Below are 14,755 nucleotides of genomic sequence, written 5' to 3'. Positions count from 1 at the left end.
TTTTAGCAAATGGAAGGAGTGTGGCTGGAGTCAGCTCTGTTTGGTAGCGCTTGATACGCTGTGTCAAAACAGTCCTGCGTATTTGGAATTAAATCATGCGCGTTTTTGAAGGAAGCACTTGCAAATATTGCCATGCTGCAGGAATGCCTGAAACAGTTGGTGCTCATACAGTGCTGGCCAGGCAGGACTGGAATTAAAATATTTCCCGTCGGCAGCCCGCTCGAGGCATATCAGCTGCTGGTGCCATACAGAAAATTATGTTATTACACTAATCCAAGCTAAAAATACATTCCTGCATAAACAGTCATCTTCTTTTGGAGGGAAGAGATTTTTCTACGGTTTGGATTTTGACATTCATAGTCAACATATCTCACCCTTGCAAGCYCCAGCGGATCAAAACCTGCTGCCATCCATTACAGTGATTAGTAATTCCAGTTGCGTTGGCCTGGATGGTGGCACGCCAGGTTTATGGTGCTCTGGAGAGAACTTGCCAGTGACTTTGTATTGGGAAGCAAATGTGAYCCGGAGCGCCAGCTGAGCTTCTCCGAATGCCCTCGGCAATGCATTAATTCAGTGCATGTACCCAAACTGCCCAAGCACTGCTGACTCCAACCCTAAACTGCCATCGTTCCTAGCAGGAAACCTTTGCAAAGGATGGAGATCACAGAAAAGTGGCATCTAGGTAAATAGCAGATACAATCAAATGTGAACACAGTCCATCTCGGCCTGGCCCAGCAGCACAAGAAAGGAGCAGAAAACAAGAGAGACAGAGACAAACAGTCGTCTGTCTCCAGCAGTGGAGTGCAGATTAGCTGTCTTACTAATTTGCTTAGCTAAATTAATGACTGCGGTCTGCCCCGTAATTGTCGTACATCACAGAAACATCATCTATCTCTTACGACTTTGTCACATTAATTTTTCTTTGTTTTCTTAGTTGTGTGAATCTAAATTTAAGAGCCAATGGAGCTATTATTTACAAGGCTGTATTTAACACAGAGATGCCTGATTTTCCTAGGGATAATGGAAACCATCAATTATTAAAATRGAAATGAATTGCTAGGGAACAAAATGATAGTGCATTAAGGCCCCAAACTGGTGTGGTGTTCAGAAATGGCGATAYGGATGTGTGGAGTTAGATGAGCGGCAGCGCTCGGGGTTTGTTTCCAGAGGGTCTCCCCTGCGGCGCGGGAGCCTCCTCGCCTGCCCGCTGCCCCGGCCCGAGCGGCGCTGGCGCGGTGTGGGAGCGAGAGCCGCTGCCCCCCGTCTGTAATGGTGGCAGATTGTGGCTTTGAAACTCCATGCGAAAAATCTAGCAGCATTCTTCGTATGATTTAAAGTTGGACTGCTTTTTTTGATAATAAGAATATTCAGGTTTCATATAGCGAAAGGTACAAGGGGGAAAAAAAGCTAATCCCAATGCAGAGGTTTGAATTGGAGAATTCATTGACCAGGGGAGGCTCTAGCTGCCTTTGCCCCTTACTCAAGGCCTGCTGCAGTCTGAGTGCACCCAGAGTCTGTTTCAGGGAGTGCTGGGCATCGGAGATGAGCAATCCGCAGAGATGGGCAATACCTGCCCTCTGCAGCTTCCCTGCAGGTCTCCTGCCCTCCTCCGTTGGGGCTCCGCTTGATTGCCTGGGTCCGTGCGGTGTCACTTGAGAAGGGCCTGCCGGAAAATATGACACAGGAAGACCAGGCTGCTCTCTTTCGCTGAAATGGGTGCCTTCAGCCTAGGAATGACRCATGGTCGTTAGGCCTCAAGAATAAAATGTTCACAGGCTACCTCTGTTTGCTGATACCACCTACGTGGGGATTTGCCCCTCATCCCTTAGGGGAGCAAGGAGGGAACGGGRCGGGACTGTCGCACCTCGCGGAGGGGGCTCATGGAGCTCGTGGCGGCAGTGGGGCAGCCGAGCCGCGTGCCCCTCTGCCAGCGGCCTGGGCGCTCGGAGGGGACCCCAGCCACGTCCCAGCCCGGACACGGCRCGGGGAGAGGGCAGGGCAGGGCCTCGGCTCCCCAGGGAGCTTCCCCAGCAGCCGCGCACCGCGGTTCCCGCTCGCCTCTCCTTGCCGGCGTGGAGCCTGCGGTGGGCAGGCAAAGTGCTTGCTTTATTTACGCTTCTCATAGCCTCTAGAAAATAAGCTCTCTGCAGGTAACAAAAGGCTCTTGAACACTATTTAGACAAGCAGCTCTATTGGAACAAAACATCTCCATAAGTGAGAAAAAATGTTAAGTAGGAGTTAAGAGTTGTTGAGGCCCAAGTGGGATCTTGCAGGCACGATCCTGAGGGAATGAGTGGGAGAGACCTTCTTTCTGGTGCGAGGGCAGAAGGGTGGATATGGGGTAGGGGGTTTATTAGAAGATGGAGTGTGCCTTGCATGGTTCTACTTGCTCAGCAAGGTAATTTAAATGTTTCTTTTCAACATATAGTCTGCTCGAGAGCTCCATAATAGTCAAGCACTTGAATTTCTGTCCTTAGCATTGAGGGAGCTGCATTGTTGGTTTTTTTCTGTCTCACCTTACAAATGGCGGATGTTTTAAAAGAGGATAACTTTTTTTTTGTCCTAAGGGAAGGCAGCAAAAATAAATGATTTAAGCTAGAAAAGTAACAGCAAAGCAGGTGGATGAGCAAGGTGCCGTATTCATTATTTTGTTGGGCTTTATGTCTCTTCCTAACAGAATATGTCTATTTGTAGCAGAGGTTGCAAAGAGAACAACAAAGTACATTAGAGCTCGTGATCGRGGAGCTTGGCCCGGCGCCCCCGTGCCCCGTGCGGGCTCAGCAGCTGTGGGTGGTGAGGGGCTCTCTGTCCCCGCCACCAAAGCTGTTGGACCCTCCTTGGCCCTGGAGAGACGGGAGCACAGAGCCGAGGCCGAGCTGTCCGCGCRCTGCAGCCAGAGCCCCTCGGAGAACACAGGGAAACATCTCGGGTCGCAGCCCACAGGACAAGGGCTGGCTTCACTCTCTCCTGTTTTAATCCTAAAGCTTTTGCCCATTTAAGCTTTTGGGCTGGTTAAACCTTTGGAATTACGTTTCTATCAAAAGTCTGGGTGTCACTGGATAAGCTAATGATATTTTCTGATGGAAAAATTACTTCCCTGGAAAGCTGTCCAGGTTTAATTACTCTGTTTGAGAAACACTTTTGTCCTGCTGGAAAAATCTAACAAGCAGTGGGAAAAGATGGCTACATAAATATCCATCCGGGCTGGCCACCGATTAACATATTTCAGATGAGGAAAATCTGCGCAAGATGCACTGAATTCCCAAAATCTTGCGGAATTGCATGAATTGGGGCCGAGCAGTGCCATTGATTCAGAGGAAAACCACTGCAGCCAGAGCCAAAGGCAGTTATTGGGAATGGGCATCTGACCTCCGTGTTGCTGCGAGCCCAGAGACCCCGCAGGGGAGCCGGCGGTGCAGGGAGCCCTTTGTTTCGGTGCACACAATTCGTGAGTGCAGCTGATGSAGAGGGTATTTATAAATCTGGAAGGAAGAGAAATGAGGTCAGCCYGAAAACAGCTTGAACAGCTATTTCAGGTGTTGCATAGGGAACGCATGTAACTTTAGAAGAAAAGTAAATGGTTCCTGGGAAAACCAATCAGCCTCAAAGAATTCCAGATCTGCAATTAGCTGTGAGTTTGAGTCTGGATTTTTTTTTTTTAATTTTATTTTTATTTTTCCCCTCCTCTCATCATAGAGGAATGAGCCTGAAGACAGATGGAAACTTTTTTTCTTTATTCCCTCTAAACCTGAAAAGTTTGGAGGGCTTCACAAGATGTAGTTAATGCAGAGTTAGTCAGCTGTGTAGTGCTGAGGTACTTGGATGGTGATATATATTGGATTATATATGTATATAATAGCGAGCATGAGTCATTCTCTTTTTCCAAAGTACTACAGAGCCTTGTACACTTCATGGAGCACCAAGTGCTGGTCTGCAATAGCCTCTAAGCAGCCTGAGTGTGAGTCACCTGCAATTCCATGTATGCAGAGAGAGATGCTGAGTTACCCAGCCACAGTCTATTCCTGGTAGAATCCAGGATTAATCTGCATTGAAAGAGAATTTTGTTTCCCCATATTCCTTGGTTCATAAAATATTGGTGTCATTATGAAAATAAAGTGATAGAAGGAGCTTATGTTGCATTGAAAATAAGCTTATGTGACATAGGAGCCGGCAGAAAACATTCTTGCATATTTCACAACCAAACAGGACACACATTTCAAGCGAAAGTGTGTCCAGCAATGACTTTTTTGCAGTTGTCCCAGAACACAGGCTGTTTCTGAACGTGGTAGTTCAGTTCCGTGCTGTTCACTGGTTCCTCTGCTGATGCATCATTTCTAAGCCATGTTCATTGTGACTAAGTGCAGAAAATTAGTTTTCCCCAATTCGCCTTTTTTGCATTTGGCATTTAGGCAAAAGTTCTGGAGCAGGCAGGTGTTTACAAATAGCCCATTCAGGAAAGCCCTGCAACGTGTGCTTGCCTTCTAACCTCACGGACTTGAAGGAGATGTGGAAGTGTCCTCCATGAGAAGCATCCTACTATAAATATATTAGAGGAGTTATATAGGGGAGCTCTATAGTTATTTAATGAAGCTAACTTGTAGATAAATGCTGAATGTAGTTTGTTTGGTTTTTGGTTTTTGTTCCTTTTTTTTTCCCATAACAACTGCTGGTTTCCAAAGACTCGCTGCTTTTATCTTTCTTATTTTTTAAAAGGATTTTAATTCTCATGGTTCCAAAGAAATCTTTGTGAAACTAAATACCACACTTGCCAAATGATGACAATCTAAATTGCTTCATTTTTTCTTAATTGTTCTTTTTAACTTGCAGTGTTTGCTCTGTTTCTTTCTTTTTCCTTTCAGCTGTTGAAGTTAGTGATGGAAATTCGTGGGCCATGGCAATATATGCAATCAATTAGTAGCACAAAATCGCRATTTCTGCTCATTGTTTCTGTATAATACAGGTGGCTGTGTCGTAGTGAAGCAGAGAGTAAGGGAGGCATATGGCCCAACAAGACAAACTGTGTGGCTGTGTGAGCAGCCCTTGGTTTGGCTCTAGAGCACGATAGATCCTGAATTCATTAAAACGTTGAGGTTTTATGGCATGTGTATTTATGCTTTAGCTATTATTAGAAATAAGCATTACTCAGGTAGGAGTCAGGGTCTTTACGTTTTGGTAGCAGTGGCACTGGGCTGGTGTCTGGTGCCTGTTCCCCCSACGCCGTGTCTTGTGCACCATCTTATTTCCTCGCTTATTGCGCTGTGGCCTCAGTTTCTGTTGGGCAATGCAAATAATAAAGCAGGATGGAACACTGCTGGAGCTTAGAAGGAAGCAGGGAGCGCAGCTGTGACGATSAAGCCAGCCCTGCTCTCCTTGATTTGCCCGGCGCAAGCTAGAAGGGAAATACAGGAATGTTTGTCCACGTTTTCACTCAGTCGCGCGGAGGCCGAGACAACGACACCCTGTTAGGCCCGGCCTCTTGCTAAGTGTATCCTGCACTCGGCTCTTCCACGGCCTGGGAGAGCGGGGAAGGGAGGAAGCGCAGGGGAAGGGGCAGCGGCCTGGSCTGGCGCTCGCACCCGGCGCTGTGCCTGGCCGTGGCACCCAGTGTCTGGCTTGGGCTGCCCTATTGTGAGCCCAGACAGCTGTGCACCCTTAGGCGTTTGGAGCGCTCAAGGATTTAAGTTGTAAGGGTTTTTTTCCCCTCCTCCTGCCTCCCCGTTCTGTGAGGGATGGTTTGCAATGAGCTGAACATTGTRCTTGTCAAAGTTGCTTGTCTCTCTTTCAATTTCAACATACAGAGTTTTTGAGAGAGTTTCTGTTGACCAGAACATTTAAGAGTATATATAAGTGCATGCTTTTATTGTTTTGCAGAAATATGTAAGTCTCTACAGAAAGCCACTATGTTCTGAACACAGAAATTTGACTTTCCTTTTTGTGCTGTATCATATAGCATCTAGTGTCTCTCTGTTAGCTGAAATTCGTCACATTATGTGATTGGCAGCACTGGCACGGGGCTCCCCGCTCATTTTCTGTGTTGCAAAGACACTCCTACAGCTACTTCTGTTCAGGTAATAGCAAGGAAAGCATTTGAATCCCACCCTGAATCTCTTCTGTGAATAAACGAGGATGTTGCGTTTTCCCCTGTTGTCACTCAGGCACTTCTCAGGGACCCAGGTGGATAACACCATTTCCTGATTTTAATACAGTACTGCTTTGGAAACCACATGTGGTGCCACGTGGCCACCAGTCGTGGCCTTGAGCAGAAAATGGGCTTACGTGATGCGGTCAGTTGTGTTTCTAAAGCWGTATTTCTCAAGTAAATCAGGAAGGAGGCAAGAGTCCAATAGCATTAGCAGCAGTCTGCATTTAATGAGAAAGGGGGGTCTAGTTCAGTAGCTGGCAATATGTGACAGAGGATGTAGATAACAGCTAGTAATGAAGGAAGGAGGCATTTTGTAAGTGCTGTATCTCGACAAATCCAATTAGAAAGTAGCTTTAGCAGCAGGGTGCTGTTCCCCTCTGCTTTCTGCAGCATTTATCTGGGGACTGAAAGGGACATCTTGAACATTAGTGGTTGTCTCTCTGTTGTGCTGGGCAGAAGGAGAAAAGCATCGTCCTGTCTTAAAAGCCTGAGAAATACAAAGGACTAAGAAACTAATCCCCAAGTGTCAGAAGGACAAAAGAATTAGAGCTGAGCTGCGTCGCTCAGGCTGAGAACTATGCAGTAAATTTACGGCAGGGCTCGGAAGAARACATGTGTCTCTTGGCTCCGAGCCCTCAGTTGCAAGTCAAGGTTATTCCGCTTGCTAATGATTCAGTGCCACTGTTAGTGCAGTAAATGTCAGCACAGCGAGTTGTTGAGAAGTCAAAATGCATTTTTGTTCAAAGCGGATAGAGCTGTTCTTCGTCTTAATCAGATTTGTAGCTTTCCTTGGAAAAATGAAGCCCTGGAGTGGCATGAGCTGATTCCTGACATGCCTCTGTCCCAAGACACCTGCAGAGACTGGAGTGAAAGGCATCTTCCTTTGGCTGACAGGAATGCAGCTGGTGTTCAAGACCTTGAACAGGAGGTGTCTGGGAGAGCATTGGAGACTGTATGAAGCTTAAGGAGGGAGATGGTGCCCTCCAGCTTCCCTAGTTCTGGAAAACGTTCATCATCAGTCGCTTATCGGGGTGTCCGCAGTTAACTTACAGGTGTTCAGAAATATGGGTTTAGACCTTAAATGCTCAACTGTGCCACATTGCTATAGGTGGATATCTTGCTGTGTTGAATTGGTGTGTGATATATGGGAGGTAAAAGAAGGGATAGTAATTTTCTCTTGATGAAAGTCTAGAGCTTGCACTTTTTCACAATTATGTTACTTTTTAGGCTATATTAGGCAGAAGAAATAGAATAACGAAGTTAAGAAAGCACAGAAACAATCATCCAAAAGATTGTTCTTAATCAATCTAGCATTCACCGCGAACCTTTGCACTAGAAAAGGGTGCCATAAATTAATTTACAGATTCAATGTGATATCTTAATGATACTGAGCGATTATTATCTGAAAGAATTGTATTGAAACTAATAGAATTAATAGATCCTTCTCTCTAAGTAGTTAGGTATTGATTAAGGGCACTAGGATCTAGTCTCTATTTTCTATAATAGTTACCTAGAGGCCCTTGAGCTTGAGACACTGATGTAGTACAGCAGGAGTTGTATAAATGCTAGAGAGAGGTAATGGCATTACCCCTGGATTCACCCACTTCCAATAACTTCTAACCAAATGAGTCTTCAGGCCTTAAGGTTTCTGAGTTTAGTGACTGATTATATCCTTAAGCTCAATAACGTAATGAAGCTGTGGTAGGTTTATGCAGTAGTGCAGAAAACGGCTTTCACAGCGTTGAGGTGTGGTGTGAAGGTCTCTAAAATACCTGAAGTCTCTGAAGCTCCAAGTGAAGCTCTCGGAGCCCAGAAGCTGTAAGCTCTCACGCTTTCCAATGTCATACTAGTCTTTAATTATGCAATTATAGAATAAGAAAATGAATGTTTGGGTGCTGCCTTGTGCAATACTGTGAACTATCTGAGCTTGAGGGGTGGGYGCCGCATCCCTGCCCTGCCGGCCTCCGCGGAGCCGCCTGCCTGGAGGTGCCAGGGCTCCGTCCTGCTGCGCGCCGCCCGACGGCTGTTAGCCTCTATTCCTGCCTCCACGTAGCCTCCACATAGCCTCTCTTCATGCCGTCTTGTTCAGCTTCCTCCTGGAAGAATGACTAGAGCGGGACTGAAACTTTCATCTCATAATAATATTTGCTATTCCTGTTGCTTGCCTTTTGATTTCAAAGAAATACACTGCAAAGGCTGTAATTATGGACCTACACATATATCTAAAAAAGATTTTTATTCCAAATTATTTGAGATGACAAGTCTATTTATGTGAACAACTTCTCTTGTGAGTGCAGCTCTAGAATGCTCGTGAACCTACAGTACTGGCTTTTTTTTATGTATACCRTATTGATTAGATGTAAGATTCAAATGGGACTATTATTAGCAGAGAGCTCMGAATTTGGTGGATGTGTGTCTAGCATGTGAAATATTTAGTCAATTTGTTTTCTTTTCAGATCACTTACATGTAGACGTGAAACGAAGAGCACTGATTATGCAGTCACTTTTTTCTTTTTTCTCCTGTGSTGAAGTTGGAAGTGTTGTGCTCCCTTTCCACAGCTGCAGTGGGCTCAGAGCAAAGAACACAATAGCCCCATGCACACATGGGCATTCCAGCTGTTCCCCCCTCCACGTGCTCCTTTGTCCTGTCTGTCCTGCTGGTTTGAACAGATACATGGTCTCAGTGGCAGAAAAGGTGAACAGCAGATATGCTGAGAACTTTACAGTGTTTCATAAAACAGTTAGTGTATGAAATTCCTCATTACAGTGTAATTTATTTAATTCATCAAAGATGAAACTTTTGTTTGACAGTCATTAAGCAATTTTATTTTTTTTCTGCATGAGCTGTTCCTTGTAACCATGGCCCGTAACCCTAAGGAAATGCAGGTAAAGCTTTTGGTTTTTTTGCTCTCCTGGCTTGTTATGGAGTCAGCTCCCTTTACCTCCAAACTAGCAGCTCAAGAGCCAACTTTCCTTTCTGCTGTTTCCCAAGTTCTGCCCCGCTCCTGGGTGGCAGAGAGAGATCCCCRAGAGGTGGGAGAGGTGAAGGGGACTCACCCCTCGAGGTGCAGGATTGCCCGGCGCCCAGGGCCCCTCGCAGCAGCGTGTCTCTGCCTCGATTCTGCAGCCTGAGAGCGGCAGAGGCTCCCAGGGCTTTGCTAGGGCTTCTTGCTGGGCTCACCCAAACCCCCTCTGGTTGTTGCTGGGGGTGAATGTTTGGGTTTGTTCATGTAACTCTGGTTGGAGTTCCCATGGGCACARTGATAACAACTGTTCATGGTTTGAGTGATATGGTGGTGAAAGTCTTCATTCAGAGGACTCAGTGTCAAATGATTCCAAATAACGTTCACTTGAGGATACCTCAACTCCTGCAGTCCTTGGAAGAAGGTAATCTGACCAAGATCTGTCCAATTTAGTGCACAAATCATTAGCCTTTTTTCTTCTGTATTTGTTGGAAATGCCTTAGGTGATAGAAATGTTTGGAAGGCAGGATTGAGAATCTCTCGAGTGAAGTGTTTGCAGTAGCACTGCCCGAGCAGCAAAAGAGTAAATAACTTTCTCTTTCTGTACACTTGGTTTAGAAGTGGATATTTTCTCCTATGATTTATAAGCACATAAAACTTCAAGGTATACAGCTGAAGAGGAAATCAATGTGTGTGTGTGTGTGTGTGTGTGTGTGTGTGTGTGTGTGTGTGTGTGTGTGTGTGTGTGAAAACTTCAATTTTGTTTTATGACAGCCAGCACAGGGAAAGTCTGCAAGAGTTCAGCGTTTGCATCCAGAGTCTTAGGGATTTACAGCTGCTGCTGGCCCTGGTGGCTGCACTCACTTGCCCTCTGCCTGCCTGCCAGCCCAGCTGTGAAAGTCACCATGTTCTRGGCCAAAAGGTGAAAAAGGCCAAATGACAGGGCAGGCTCCTACAGMGTGACTTCTGGTGTGTGCTGGTAAAGATGTCACTTGCCTGTATTGGTGGAAGTCTTTCTTACCTTGTTCAAACCACTGGGAAAGTATTGTATGTAGTTGGTAGATCTCACCAACAACATTAAAGAGGTGGAAAAAATCTTTTCATCCTTAATTGGAGTTATTTAGCAAAAGGCTGTATTTTGTGATGGATGATGTTCTAATGTATAAGGCATTTCCTTCTCAGTGTTGTTCAGAATTAGAACTGAGCATAACGCTACGTGGCTGGCTTGTGAGCTATTTCCATACCTATAGCAACACTCCTATTCACAGCACATTCTGATTGCTTATTTTGGTCCTGATTCAGCCAACTGCCTCACAGAAATGACACTCAGAGTTAGATACATGTTGAACCGAAGCCATAGCTGTGACTTGTAACATTATCTTGTCTAGTTGCTGAGGATGTTCAAACTTACTACCACAAAGGTGCTGAGATGCCTGCTGCCTCTGTTGGGAGAGCGTGCTGAGTATTGAGCAAGGCAAAACGCATGGCCCATCTCCAGGTAAGAAAGGTTAGAAATAAAAAGACATTTAAAACGAGACAATGCTTTCCAGGAAAAGAAAACGCAAAATGAAGAAGCCCATGGCTGCAGGCTCTGTTTTTATAGTTGCCAGTCTGAAGGAACTGCTCAGCAGCTGCCTTCAGCAATTCATRTGAAGCTGCGGAGGCTTCATTTACATCTCATTGAAATGAGCCTAGCTCTTACACTGCCCAATGTCTTCTATAACAACCTGCCTGAAGCCACCTTTTCCAGCTTCACRCCCTGATTTGAGTTTGCGGTTCTAAATAATACTTGGAAAAATCCTCACAGATTCAGCAGAAAACATCTACATTTTATGCAAGTTATTTCTGATGCAAAATTGTATCTAGAGCTCTGCCATGCCTTTGACCAGCCTGTGGGGAAGGCTGAAAGCAGAAGAGCTTGTGCATAGCTTCCACTTCCAAAGAGGCTGTTTCTCCAAAGGATTCACTGCATGAACTCAGTGCTAAAGCTTCAGACCACCGCAAACAAGGCTTCATTATGTGACTAACATATTGTATTCAATTCTAGGCTAGAGGTAATTTTAAAAAACTGAGAAAATTTCTTCAATGTTTCCTGAGCTATATAAACATAATAATAATAATAAAAAAAAACACTTTTTTGCATGTAGTGACTAGAAATGTGCAAGCTAAAGTTGTTGAAATTAGAAACTTCAAGCCGTGCTGCTTTGTTAATTCTCAGTAAGCCTTAAAGGAGTCTGTGCTTGAAGACAATTTTGAAATTACAAAAGCTTAAAATCAGCAGTTTCGTACATGCACRTTACAAAGTTAGAAACATCCCAGATGCATCCTCAGTGGAGAACCCACCCTGGAGTTCAGGGGAAGGCTCTCAGCAGGAAAACCSCTAGGGAAGCTGTTTGTAAGGGGACTCACTGGCCATACATGTGTTCAATACTGCCTAAGCCTTCAGGGACGAGGAGCCAGGGGAAGCTCCGTGCTCCACAGGCCTTGGCTCTTAGGCCATCACTTGAGTGAACGGCTGGCCTTTAACAACTCCATGGACACTGCACGTGAGGCTGAAGGAAGGGTGGTAGGAAAGCTGACGGCATAACCTAGTGTCTTCCTGGATGGGAAGAGAAAGGGAGTTATCCTGGAAAGCTGCATCATGAGCACAACCTCAGGACTGGAGGTTGGTGGGTGGTTGGTTTGTTCAAGAAACTTGTGAACTGTTTCTGCTGGCGTCTATGAGCTGAAGGATTAGCAARGCCATTGCAGCCCTCCCTGGGAATGTGTTGCTCCAAAGCTTCCACTGCAAACGGGTCAACAAAGTCCTGTGACAGGCAAGGAGCCTCAGCAGCTGCCCTAGCTGGAACCCATAGCCCAGGGCTCTTGTGTAAACATCTAAGCAGCTTCCGTGCTAACCAAGTAGGAAAAGCAGAAGGTGTTCGCTGAAGAGCCATCCACGTGTCGTCTACAATCAATGAAAATAACTGTTTATACTTTTCAATAGCGTTTTATTAACTGAGCATTTCAGAAGTTTTACTTACCGTCCTGGTCTGTAAGAGCACTGGACATTTTTCAAATTTGAGTCATCTTGTAAACAGAGACCGTCATGATCTGGGCTAAGAGGAAAGCGGGACTAGTGTAGACATGAAAAGTACACACGAGAGCTGCAGCCCTGCACCGAATGCTGCCCCTCTCCTAGGTTTTTGTAAATACGGGGTATGCAAAGAGCCAAGTCTGAAAAAATGTAAATTTAGATGCTGTGGCCTGTCAGTGTTTACTTATACTTAATTGCTCACTAATGGTATAATTATAATAACAAATTCCAGATGATTCATCATCATCATTTGCTTTCCACATTTGGGACTAAATTCAGCTAATTTATTCTGAAGAATTAGTGAGGTTTGCAGTGAAAACCATGAAATCTCTAGAATGTGTTTTACAGAAATTTCATGGCAATTAATGAGCTCATAAGTTTGTCTTCTAAACAACCTCTCCCAAATCAGGATCTGTCTCTTAATTACTCATTGTTTTGGCTTGTTTTTATTTTATTTTGCACTTTTTAACACTTTCAAAGTGGTAGCATTGAAACAGTTTGCCCATTGCTGTTAATGACATAGTCTCACTGTCTTCTGCTCAGATTGCTTTGTCTTTCTATGAGTGATCTGAATGTCCTTTGAAAATAATATATTTGCACTGAAAGAGCAGTTTTGGCACATGACGTGTCAGTTAGGAAGGCATGCAGCACAGAAAAAGGAGCAAAACTCTGACCTTTTGTCTAATAGTAAAAAAAATTTCTAATACTTGTAGGTTGRTATTTCTTTGAAACATTTCAATGATTGAAATATATTAGAGTTGATTATTTTGTCRAGCTATTTATGTGTATAAATATGCATATACACAACTATGTGTATGTGTGCATTTTTTGTGTATGCAGAAGTGCAGCCTTGCCATGACGAGCTGCAGGTGATACACATATGGGGACCATACCCAAGGTGCAGGACAGTAGAGAGCAGACCAGAACTGAAGCAGGACTATCCTCTTATATGTGTATTGTAGCCAGCAGAGGAAATMATTTCCTGAGGGGACTGTTGAAACAGGATGCCCTACTGTATACCAGATACTTTCTTAAGAATATATGTAACTGAGGCTAATKCTTGATATGGGTTGGTTCAGTATTTGTCAGATTGACCCCGTAGGAATTTGGTACTGGGTATCGGACTGAAAGGGCCTCCTGGGAAAGCTGAGTGTTGTTGAGGAGTAGTCTGTGTGGGTTCGTTTTGTTCGTGTCTTGTACCTGGCGTGTAGCTTTGCCAAGAGGCAGGTTGGTCTGGAAGAGGTGCCCKGTTGGCCATTCACCCAGGTTCAGCTTCAGCACCAAGGAGAAGAATGGAAGCGTCTCTAGTAAAACAGTGTTACTTYAGACAAAACTGGGACTTTCAGCAAAGTTGGGAGGAATAGGCCAGCTATGCCCATTGGTATTGATATTGAGAGGGGAAACTTTAAAGACTTAAGCAGAGAGAACTGTTGTACTAAAACTGAGGAGGGGGCAGTGTTTTAAGGCTGTGCTTGAGCTGCTGCAGTACCTCCTGCCTTGGCACTAGCCTGTGSATGTGGGGACGGTTGCGATGAGCTCCAGCCTGCGCGATGGGAGCGGAGGGAATCAGCGTCCCCAGAGCAGTGCCCGGGAGAGGAGGGAAAGGCAGCGCTGGAGCCTGCGAGGACGGGCTGGCCCCAAGCCGAGGTGCGCGACAGCCAGGGCCGCTGCAGCGTGAGAGTCAGCCTAGAGCTCCTGGTTCTGCGAGAACGAGTTCAAGAGTAAAATGGGAGTTACACAATTATTACAGATTGGCAGGCGATAAAGGCAGCTCTGCTGCCTTCCAAGATTTTGGCTGGGTAAACATCAAATGAAAGCAGATTTCTGAGTTGTTTCTGGACCCGCAGACCCTGGAGTTGTTCATTTTCTGCATAGCTCGGGAGGCCGATCAGATTTGGGGTACTAGCAAAGCAGGCAAAGACTCCAGGCTCTCGCTACCAAAAAATAATAAAGGGTTTTTGAAGAGGTTTCGTAGTGACTGACCTAGCAGTGTTATCTGTGAGTGGGAGTTTAATCTATGCTTTTACTCATGAAGAAGCCTTCGTTAGATTACAAAGTGCTGTTATATTTTATTTTTAGCATCTGAGATCCTGGCTTTTTTCTTTTTTGATACTTATAACTGCCCATACTGAATTCATTTTCTACTCATATGCATGCCATATGTATTCTTTATACTTTGACTATATTTCAGAATTTATTATCATATCCTTTTAATATACTGCTATCACATGTTCAAAGTCCAGTGTATTTATAYGCTACAGATATGTTTACCGCTAGCAAATTTTGAGGCATTGTAAAAATCATATTAATCAACTTAGTTTCCTGTAATCACTGCGAAATGGGAGCAGGTGAAAACTTGCTGCAGAGATGAGAAAACTACGTTAAAAAGGCACAATCTTGCATAGAAAACATTTTGACTGCCTCTCAGTTTGTAGAGGAGACATTTCTTTGAAACCTTAGGACAGAAAATGACGACTGAACAAGAGGCCTAATGATGAAATTACCCTTGCTGTGGAGTGACTGCTAGGAAAGATCCTCTGCATGTTTTGGCCGCAGTATTGGCAGCGCATGTGT

General features: G+C 44.9%; 1 protein-coding gene across 3 annotated transcripts in view; it reads left to right on the top strand.

Annotated features, from left to right (window-relative positions):
- Nucleotides 1–14,755, top strand: part of ARSJ (arylsulfatase family member J) — a 36,469-nt gene that overhangs the window by 18,707 nt on the left and 3,007 nt on the right. The gene's annotated exons all lie outside the window — the stretch shown is intronic.

This window comes from Nothoprocta perdicaria, unplaced genomic scaffold, assembly GCF_003342845.1.
Source record: "Nothoprocta perdicaria isolate Ctin4 unplaced genomic scaffold, notPer1 scaffold_149, whole genome shotgun sequence".
Taxonomy (NCBI): Eukaryota; Metazoa; Chordata; class Aves; order Tinamiformes; family Tinamidae; genus Nothoprocta; species Nothoprocta perdicaria.
The sequence above is the reverse complement of the archived record's forward strand: the minus strand, read 5'-3'. Positions and strand labels throughout refer to the sequence as shown.